Genomic DNA, 10,769 nt, shown 5'->3' on the forward strand with positions numbered 1-10,769 from the left:
CATAAAGCATAAAGGTTGAAAGTAGAAGGATGGAAAAGATATACCAGTCAAATACTAATGAAAAAATATGGCATTGCTATATTAATTTCAAATGGAAGGGGAGCACATTATTAAAGATAATGAAGGCCACTAGGTAGTTGTTGTTTTTTTTTAATTTTAGTAAACCAAGAAGGATTAAGAATTCTAAATGTGTATGAACATGAGATAGCTTCAAAATATATAAAGAAAATTTGAAACAACCACAAGAGAAATTGATGAATTCACTGTCTTAGAGATTTCACATACCTCTTAAGATAACTGACAGACTGAGTAAACAAGAAATTGTAAGGACATAGAAAATGTAAACACATTTGTCAAACTTAATCAAATGATCACATATAAAATAAGTACCTCCAAAATGGATAATATGCATTCTTTCAAAACACACAAGGAACATGTGAAAAGAAATGGGAAAATATTGAGTATAAAACAAGGCTGACAGAAAAAGTAAAGAAATCATTAATACCTCTTCCTGAGTTCTAATACTTGCCTAAATACTAGCCAGTAGCCATTCTAAATAAGAATGAAACTCATTCATAGAATCTGAGAGTGGAGGGACTTTGGAGTTGTCTACTCCAACCCTATGCCTAATCTAAAAGCCTGCACAACATTCCCCTAAAACCTTAATCTAGCTTCTGTTTAAATGTATCCGTGTTGGGGAACTGTGGAGGTGCCTGGGCAGCCCTCCCTCACCCTGCCCCGCCCTGCCCAGCCCAGCCCCGCCCAGCAATTCAGCTGTACCTCTGAGATAACTAGTCATTATCTTAGAGTCTGGGTACAATGTCATAGGATGGGACTGGTGACGATGTAAGACATTCTACCCAGAACCCAAATGTTATACCTAGGCAATGGGGCGGTTTTATAACCATACAAGGCAAAGATGCGGCATTTCAGAACAACGTGCTTAGGTTTTGTAAACCCCACTGACGGCTTCCTGCAGCCTGGAAGGACCTCTCCTTGGTCCTAGCAGAATATATGCACATTTCCCAGGAAGAGTTTTAAAAACTTGTAATAAAACACACACACACACACACACACACACACACATATAATGAAAAACAGCAAAATCCTGCCCCATTTTTCCTACTCCCAATTCTTGTCCTCCAGGGACAACGACTTTCCATTTCTTTAGCTGTGTCTTCTGTAATTTACCTCAAATTTCTTAATAGCATATTTATGTTAATATTTCTTATATTTTTTTAGTTTTATATTTTATTTATCCTCACCATATAAAATAAAATTTTAACTCTTACATAGCCTGCTTGCTCATATATATGTATATGTGTGTGTGTGTGTGTGTGTATATGTGTGTGTGTGTGTGTGTGTGTGTGAGTGTGCTGATTATCTCAATACAGTTTTTTTCTCTTTTTGCTTAAATCGGTATAAAGTATTTACATTACTATAATAAAATAAATACTATTTGGGAATGAACCTATAGTATACATTGATAAGGTTTCTTTCCATGTGCAACTTTTTATTTCTCTAGCGGAAATACTGTCTTTTTATTTCCTCAATTTTTTTATTTATTTACCTCTCCCGACTTCAACCATAATTCTTCAACAAAACTAAAAATATTCTCTCAAGTTCAAACTTATCAGGTATCCTGCAAGTTTTATTTTTCGGTAAGAACGCCCTCTCTGGGGTCTCTCCATCCTTGTCCATTCATCTGGACTGAGTGCTGAGCGCGCTGCAGGCGCCGCACCCCGGGCCGCCCCCGCACAGCCCTCCCGGGATGGCCTTCCTGTTCCCCTGTGTCACGTTGATCCTTATTCCCTGGATCCTGTGTCTTCCACCTTTCTTTGTTTGTCACCTTGTCCTGGCAATGTACATCCCATGTTGTTTCCTAAGAAATGAGTAAATTTCTAAAGATATTGCATTATTCATCTTATTGACAGGATGAGTTTTAACTTACAAGTTGAAAATATTTTCCATCAAAATGTTAAAGCTACTGTCTTCTAATTTTATTATTTGCAGTGAAAAATTCTCATGACCTTCTGATTCTTGATTCTTTTTCTGTGTCTTCTTTTTATGTGACCATTTATGTGAAAACAATTCATGTCAATTATTTGACATAAAACACAATTTATGTCAAATAATAGAAAAGTTATTAACTTAATTTTTGTATCTTCATAAAATTTAGCCATTAAAAAATTATATTTTAGAAAATATTTAATCTCCTAATAACATAACCATAATGGAAAAGATAATATATTAATGTTTTAAAATAGTGAAAGATAATTCATCAAAATATTAAAAGTGGCACTGCTATATAATACAATTTTGAGTTCCCATTTTTAGTAACTTTTTTTATAAATGTATCGATCTTTATTGTTGAAAGTATTGCAGATGTCCCGTCTCTTTTCCACCATTGACCCCCCTCTCCACACTGCCCCCAACCCCCCACCCCAGGGTTTCACCACACTATTGTCCATGTCCATGGGTCATGCATACATGCATATAAATTATTTGGTTAATTTATTCCCTCTCCCTAACTTCTTGTTATAGACTTAATGAATGGCTGTGTCCCCCTGACAAAAAAATCATATGTTGAAGCCATTACCCCCACAATGTGGTGATATTTAGAGTTGAGGTCGTTGGGGGTAATTAGATGTAGATGAAGTCATGGGGATGGAGCCCCATGATGGGATTAATATCCTTTTATTTTTATTTTATTTTATTTTATTTTTTTTATCCTCACCCGAGGACATTTTTCCATTTTTTACTCAGATAGAGCGGGAAGGAGAGAGAGGAAGAGAGAGAAACATCGATGTGAAAGGGACACATCGAGTGGCTGCCACCCACACGACCCAACCAGGGCCGGGGACAAACTGCAGCCAAGGTACATGCCCTTAGCGGGAACCGAACCCAGGTCTCTGTGGACCGCAGGCTGACGCTCTAACCGCTGAGCCAAACCGGCCAGGGCAGATTAATGTCTTTTTAAAAAGAGGTAAAAACACTGGAGCTCTCTTCTTCTCTCAAGGTCATGTGAAAACATGGGAGAAGGCAGTTGTCTACAAACCAAGAAAAGGATTCTCACCAGGAACCAAATATGCCAACACCTGAATCTTGGACTTCCCAGTCTCCAGAACTGTGAGAAAAAATTATCTCTTGTTTAAACCACCTTGGTATAGAAACTGAGGCTGACTAAGATACTTCTATATTAAATGAATTTCTGGAATATGTATGTATGTATGTATTTATCCTCACCTGAGGATATTTTCCCATTGATCTTTAGATAGAGTGGAAGGGAGGGAGGGAGGAGAGAAACATCGATGTCAGAGAAACATTATGGATAGGTTGCCTCCCACCTGACCCCAACTGGGGCCAGGGATCAAACCTGCAACCCAGGTATGTGCCCTTGACTGGGAATCGAACCCAAGACCCTTCAGTCCATGAGCCGACGCTTTAACCACTGAGTCAAACCAGCCAGGGCTTGCTTTTATTTTTACATTTGGGTTTGAAAAAGTATCCTAATGCCATGTTAAAAATTTCTTTAAACCAGTAATAAATATCATCGTTACATTGGAAAAATCCATAAAGGATCATATTAATATAAATCTTTACAAACATAATTTTAATCTCATATTTCCAACATTTTATTACAAACATTTCAACATATAGCAAAGTTAAAAGAATTTGCCAATGAACAACAGTATACCACTACCTGGATTATACCAATAACATTTTCCTATACTTGTTCTATCATGTATCTATCCATCTATCCATTCCTCTAGCCATATACTGTATTAATCTTTCTTTTTTCTTTTTTTATCCTCACCCAAGGACATTTTTGCATTTCTCTTCAGATAGAATGGGAAGAAGAGAGAGAGGAAGGGAGAGCGAGAAACATCGATGTGAGAGAGACACATCGACTGGTTGCCACCCACACGACCCCAACTGGGGCGGGGACAAACTGCAACCAAGGTACGTGTCCTTGGTGGAAACTGAAGCCGGGTCTCTCCAGTCCACGGGCTGACACTCTAACCACTGAGCCAAACCGGCCACGGCAATATTTTTTATTTTTTATGTATTTCAAAATGAATAGCAAGCATCAGTATAGTTCTCTGTAAATGTTTCAGCATGCATATTATTAACTTGAGTTCAATATCATTTGTAGCAATTTTCGTCAGAGGTAATTTTTATATATAGTAAAATATACAAATCTGAAATGTAAATTCGTTGAGTTTTGACAAATGCGTATATCTGTGTAACTCAAACTGCTATCTAGATACAATATCACTGTACCACTCAGGTAAAAGGTAAAACCCTTGCAACCATATAGGTCCACTTATCAGCCACCTCCATCCTTTATGCTATAATTGTCTTATGTATTATATCCATGTACATTATAAACATTAGAAACCCATGAGACAATGTTACTAGTATTCCTTTAAACCATATATATTTTAAAGAAATTAAGAGAAAAAGTAATATTTCATGTTTACTAATTCCAGCTCTTTTTTCATTTTCCCTCCTTCCTTCCTTCCTTCCTTCCTTCCTTCCTTCCTTCCTTCCTTCCTTCCTTCCTTCCTTCCTTCCTTCCTTTTCTTCTCTCTCTCTCTCTCTCTCTCTCTCTCTCTCTCTCTCTTTCTTTCTGTCCTTCCTTTTTTCTGAAGAACCAGGTTTCTATCTGGCCTTACTTTCCATCAGCCTGAAGCACTTCTTTTAGCATATCTTTGGTGTAGTTCTGTTTACAAGTTCTCTGAATCTCCTTTTTTTTTTTTTTTTTTTTTACCTGAAAATGTCTTTATTTGTCTTCATTTCTTAAAGAATGTTCTTATTGATATAAAATATTTTCATATAGAATGTTGGGCAAACAGGTTTTCTTTTATCTCTTATAATTCTTTAAAGATGTGGTTAGTTGTCTTATCTCTTCATTGCTTCTGAGATGTTGCTGTCATTCAAATCATTGTTCCACTATACGTAATGTATTGCTTTTCTCTGGCTGCTTTCTAGATTTACTCTTTAGCCTTATTATTTATTCTTTTTTAAAATAAAATAATTACATATGTTATTGATCCTTTTTTTTAGAAAGAGAGAGAGAGAGGAAGGTATAAAGAGATAGAAACATCAATGAGACAGAAACATCGATTGGCTGCCTCCTGCACACCTCCTACCTGGGATGAAGCCTGCAAATCAGGCATGTGCCCTGACCAGGAATCAAATCCATGACCTCTTGGTCCATGGGTCAATGCTCAACCACTGAGCCATACCAGCTGAGCTTTAGCTTTGATTTTAAGCAGTTTGACTTGTACTCTGGTTTGGGGTTGCTAAACTTTTATAAACTGCAAACTTTTAATTTACACAAAATTAGGGTATTTTGGCCATTATTTCTTAAAATGTTTCTTTGTGTTGTATTTGCATTTTTTCTTACTTCTGCATCTCTAATTATATATATTTTAAATGTTTTGATATTGTACCACAAACCCATGAGGTTCTGTTTCTTTGTTTTTAAAGTGTTTTTGCTCACTGTACTTCAGATTAGATTATTGTGTTGCTTTATCTTCAAGTTCAGTGGTTCTTTCCTCTGTCTTCTCCTCTCTGTTGCTAAATTTTATATTTCAGGTAATTTAATTTTCAGTTCAAGAATTTGTTTGGTTCTTTTCATGCTTTATTTTCTTGCTGAAATTTCCTATCCACTCATTGTAAGCATATTTTCCTTTACATAATTGTGCATAGTTATAATAATTGCTTTAAAATCCTTTGTCTGGTCATTTCAAAAGCTGGAGCATATCAGGTTTCATCTTATTTGATTCTTCTTCTTTTCAAGAATAGATATTTTTTTGTTTCTATTATGTTAAATAATTTTGGATTGTATACTTGACACTGTGAACCTTATCTAGGGAGACTCTGAATTCTGTTATATTCCTTTAAAGAATATTACATTTCATTTTGGTTTTGTTGTTTTGGTTTGGTTTAGCAGGTAAGTAACTTAGTTGGACTTAAACTGCAAGTTTTTGTCTCTTCAGGACTAGCCAAAATCTACTATTTTATCCTTAGTTATACTTAAATCTGACCCACCCATAAGGAGTTCAGGGATCAGTACAAGTTTTAGCAAAAATTTTTACACAGAATTTTTGGTTCCCCTCTCTGGATTTCTCATTGCCAGAATTCTTCCCTCACTTTCCAGGAGCTATGATTGCCTTAAGCTCTATTCTCTAATTCTTCAGGCCACAAAGACTATTGATTTTCTATAGGCATTTTAGCTGCCCAATATAGCCAACTATAGTTTGCCTTGAGGCTAAAAGCTGTAAAAAGCAAAGTAAACTCACCCTTTACCATTTCCTTCTTCCAAATACCAATCTTCTCCATAATCTGTTTAATTTTGGTTCAGCCTCCATTGCTTCCAGGAAATCCCCCCATCTCATAGTTTATAGTTGTTCTCTCTGGGAGGGCCAGTCTACTAGGAACTTAATCAGACATTCCTGAAGTGAGAAACCATTGTTGGAGATTTGAATTTTCTTTGTAAATGTTTTTTTTCCTTGTTGGCTTGAGAGAGAGAGAGGGAGAGAGAGACATCAATGAGACAGAACATTGATTGGCTGCTTCTTGCATGCCCCCCACTGGAGATTTGACCCACAACCTGGGCATGTGCCCGAAGTGGGAATTGAACCAGTGACCTCTTGGTGTATGGATCAATACTCAACCACTGTGCCACCCCAGCCAGGCTTCTTTGTAATTCTTTAATATATTATCTCCCTTGAATCAGAGTTACTTTTATAATCAGGAAAATTGTTTTTTATTATATTAATATTGTATCACAAATAAAAACTATCCATTCCAAAAAATAAAAGTGAAACTTTACATTTATACAGAGAGCAATGAGAAGTAGACATTTTTTGGAGAATGATAGTAAAAGTTTTAGGAGAATGAAGCAGACCTAAAAATTGCACAGCAAAAATTCGGACTATATAATAGGAAAGTCTCTAAGACAAAGGACACCTCTGAGCAGGCATTGCACCCATCAACATTAGCAAAGAGGAAGGCAAACCAGAGCTTACCTGGTCAGTATTTTCAGCTCTGGGTATCCTAGTTAACAGTTACCCTTCCCTTCCTGGTGTGAACTCCCCTCCTCCCAGAGGACCCGTCATCCATAACACACTTACTGAATTTGATTTCCAATTTACTCCAAAGCATAAGTCTCTGCTCGGTTGATGAGCATCTGAGTGGATAGTTATAAACTTTCTGGTTCCATGGGAACCATAAGTTTATGTGTTCAATGTCATCATTAGTGATGAGAAGATCTATGTGAAACCAACTATATGATCTTGAGTGAGTCATATATCCATTGTATCTTAATTTCTTCACTTGCAAAACAAGCAGTAAACTAACAGAACTTCACGTTTAATTATTTTATCTTTAAAATTCTACAGAATTAGACAGAAATTCCATGAAACATGAACATGCTTTAAATATATGTTTTAAATTATTTTTCCCCCTCTAAAATCAGCTTATCCTATATAAAAAGCCACTAGAGGGGAGTAAAACATTAGATGAGAACATACCACAACTCAACTTGGGTATCTTGTATAAATTATATTTGCAACTGTTGCCTAATATCTGTTGTTTGAAATCAATCCCACTTAATTGCTTTAAAATACAAAGATGTGAGAGAATCACCATTTCCATGTGAAAATCTGCTTTGTGGACCACAGCCCCATGCCTGGGGCTAGGGACTCTTTGTACTCTGTAAACACACTGGCTAATGGAACAGGAGCAGTTCCTTAGAACAAGCATGCCCATTCCATTTCTAGTTTTCTATTTATTTACAACTGAGTTACAACAACCATAAAGATTCCCTAATCCTTAATTTGGAAGAGATGTTTTATCCTGACAGCTAGTTCCTACTGAACGTCAGGAGCAACCCAGTGTTCCTGACCCTCGAGTAGTTCCATGTTTAAAGAGACCACAGAACCTTGTCTGCGTTCCAAGTTCTTTGCACCCAAAGACTGAAAGAAAGATTCCTTAGGTGGGGGTTCCCTCACGTTAAGATGACTAGAGACCCTCGCCCAGTAGTTCAATACATTTACTATAATTTGCTCATCTTCTTTTCTTTCAGAGTAAATTTTTAGAAGGAGATCTGAGCCTCTGGTTCTTATTCTCAGAGAACCAGCTTCAGAGGAAGGGCAGGAAGGACAGAGGCAGAAGCAGCAAGATGGTGCTCTATCTAGTGGGGCTCCACTGAGGAACCAACTCAGAAGACCAGGTAATAGGAGAATCCATTTGCACACTTGTTCTTTGAATTCTATTTCAGGGGTGGGGGAGGGGTCTCAATGTCTTAGTTTCTCAGTAGTTACAGAATGATAAAGTAGAGAGAGCATTAACTTTGGAGTCAGTTGGACAGATCCTAGGTTGATGAATTGACTTATGTGTGACCTGGAGCTATTCATGTAACCTTTTCTGAGTCACAATATGTGAAGCAGGACTCTTGGTTACCAGGAACATTAATCAAACTCAAATTAGGCTATCTGTGTATACAGTGTCATCAGGTCTCTCTCCCGACCCCTCCTTTGTTTGTCTCTTTCTATCTTTTGATTCCAGAGTCCCTGAATTTCATTCCAATAACCCACTGCTTCCTTCATTTGGCTAATGAGGAGGATCTCAAAAACTGACATCATCCCAGAAAGACAGTCTTTCTTTCCACTGCTTTGTATAAAGCCTACAGACAGACTCTAATTGCCCTAGCTTGAGTCTTGTACCCATCTCTATGCTAACTCATGTGCTCACCTTCATGGCCACTAAGATGAATGACTAGGGTTGCCAGATAAAATACTGGATGCTTCACTAAATCTAGATATCAGAGGAGCAACAAATAATTTTAACATGAGTCCCATGGAATATTTGGGACATAGTTATACTAAAAGTGTATTTGTTGTTTATCTGAAATTCTAATTTAAATTCTAATCATCCCTTGTGATTTGGGGGGCATAGTTACCTGACCTGCACGTGAGCTAATGTAGGACTGTCTAGGAACTCACATGCCTGCCAGATAAGTTTCCGTTTGATGTTCTTGTGCCTACATGGTTTGTACCACATCCACGGAACACTACAGACATCCTGGCGCCGCTCCCTCTACCAGGAACCTACCTCCCCTTTCACATACTGCGTGAAAGAGTAGTTCAGTGTGCTGTCTTGTATGGCTGATGTTTGAAGAGATTTTGTGAACGTTTTCAGTGATTACATGTAACTGCACAGTCCCCACTGGAAGGCCACCCCACGCTTTTATGATAAATGATCTGTAGAGGACCACCCCATACTTATAAATCATTTATCTTTTTTTAATCCAGTTTTCAGTATTTTCAGGTTTCCATTATTTTGTAGCATTATACAAAGCATGTCAATCTGTTGTTCATCTGCTTGCTTTAAATGTTTTATGTACTTTTTTTTGTAATCCTCATCTGAGAATATTTTTCCATTGCTTTCCAGACAGAGTGGAAGGGGGAGAGAGAGAGAGAGAGAGAAACATCAATGTGAGAGAGACACACTGGTTGGCTGTCTCTTGCATGACACCCAATGGGGCTGGGGATCAAACTTGCAACCCAGGTACATGCCTTTGACCAGGAATCAAACCCATTACCCCTTGGTCTGCAGGACGACACTCCAACCGCTGAGCCAAATGGGCCAGGGCTGAATGTTTTATGTAAAAGTAAGGTACAGAACAGTAGTTATAATATGCTACCACTTAAAATAAGGGCTATTTATACACATACCCCTGTGTGCATAGACTCAGAGTAATAGAATCTGCTTCAAGGATGGAAAACTAAGGCACTTGGGACTAGAGTTGGGAAGGAGGTTTTTCACTATACATCTTGTAGTGTTAAACCTAACATTTGTAAGTTTAACTTACCATTAATGTTTAACTTACCAGTCATACTTTTAAAAACCATATAAACTCACTTATGAACAAATTCTCACCATATATATCTATCATCCGACCTGCTGCACCTGCAAACACACCTTTCCACAGAGGAGCTAGCCACTGCGACCCTTGACTCTTTCCCAAGCCTCTCCAAACAAAACCCGCGGGGACAGCGATGCGATACTCCACTTACAAGTGAATTCCTCCTCACAAACACGACTGGTGCCAGTCAACTCTGTGGGCGACAGCGACCATGCTCACCAGCGACCATGCTCACATGCTCATGCATGTGCTTTGTGGGAAAAGGAGAAACCCCCATAACATATAGACCCAGGATTTCTGCAGTAGCATCAGTGACAGCTCCAGAACAAAACGAGGATATGTGTACCCCATTTAAATGGAAACCAGGCATCTCCTTAGGGTGTGACCTTGGTGAGGAAACAAGCTGTACACCCTGTGGAGGAGGCAGGTAGACAGGCAGGATGGAGGTGCGCCTTCTCTGGTTCTCCGCTGACAGAAACGTGCATGATGGGTTTGGCCGTCAACAATTATCTCTTGTCTCTGGAATCAGGGCAGCAGAGGGGAATGAGAGCACCTTGGTGCCTTTTGTGTTTTAAAAATTCACAGTGAAGCCCTGAGTGACTCCAAAGCCACGGATCCGACTGAGAGTGAGCCCTGCCAGCTGGAGCCATGGACGAAAGGGCTCCTCGTGGTCAAGTAAGTGTCTTGAGAAAACAACCAGAATGTGTTGCAGGCTCAATGGAATTTGCTTAATAAGTTGCACATTTGTCCTTGTAGGTCCGTTCTTTGGGTGCCAGAAGACATAACTTCATTATATAATCAAATATTTGTCCTGACTGGAAAAGGAGCA

The sequence above is a fragment of the Molossus molossus genome, unplaced genomic scaffold (assembly GCF_014108415.1).
Source record: "Molossus molossus isolate mMolMol1 unplaced genomic scaffold, mMolMol1.p scaffold_m16_p_1, whole genome shotgun sequence".
Taxonomy (NCBI): Eukaryota; Metazoa; Chordata; class Mammalia; order Chiroptera; family Molossidae; genus Molossus; species Molossus molossus.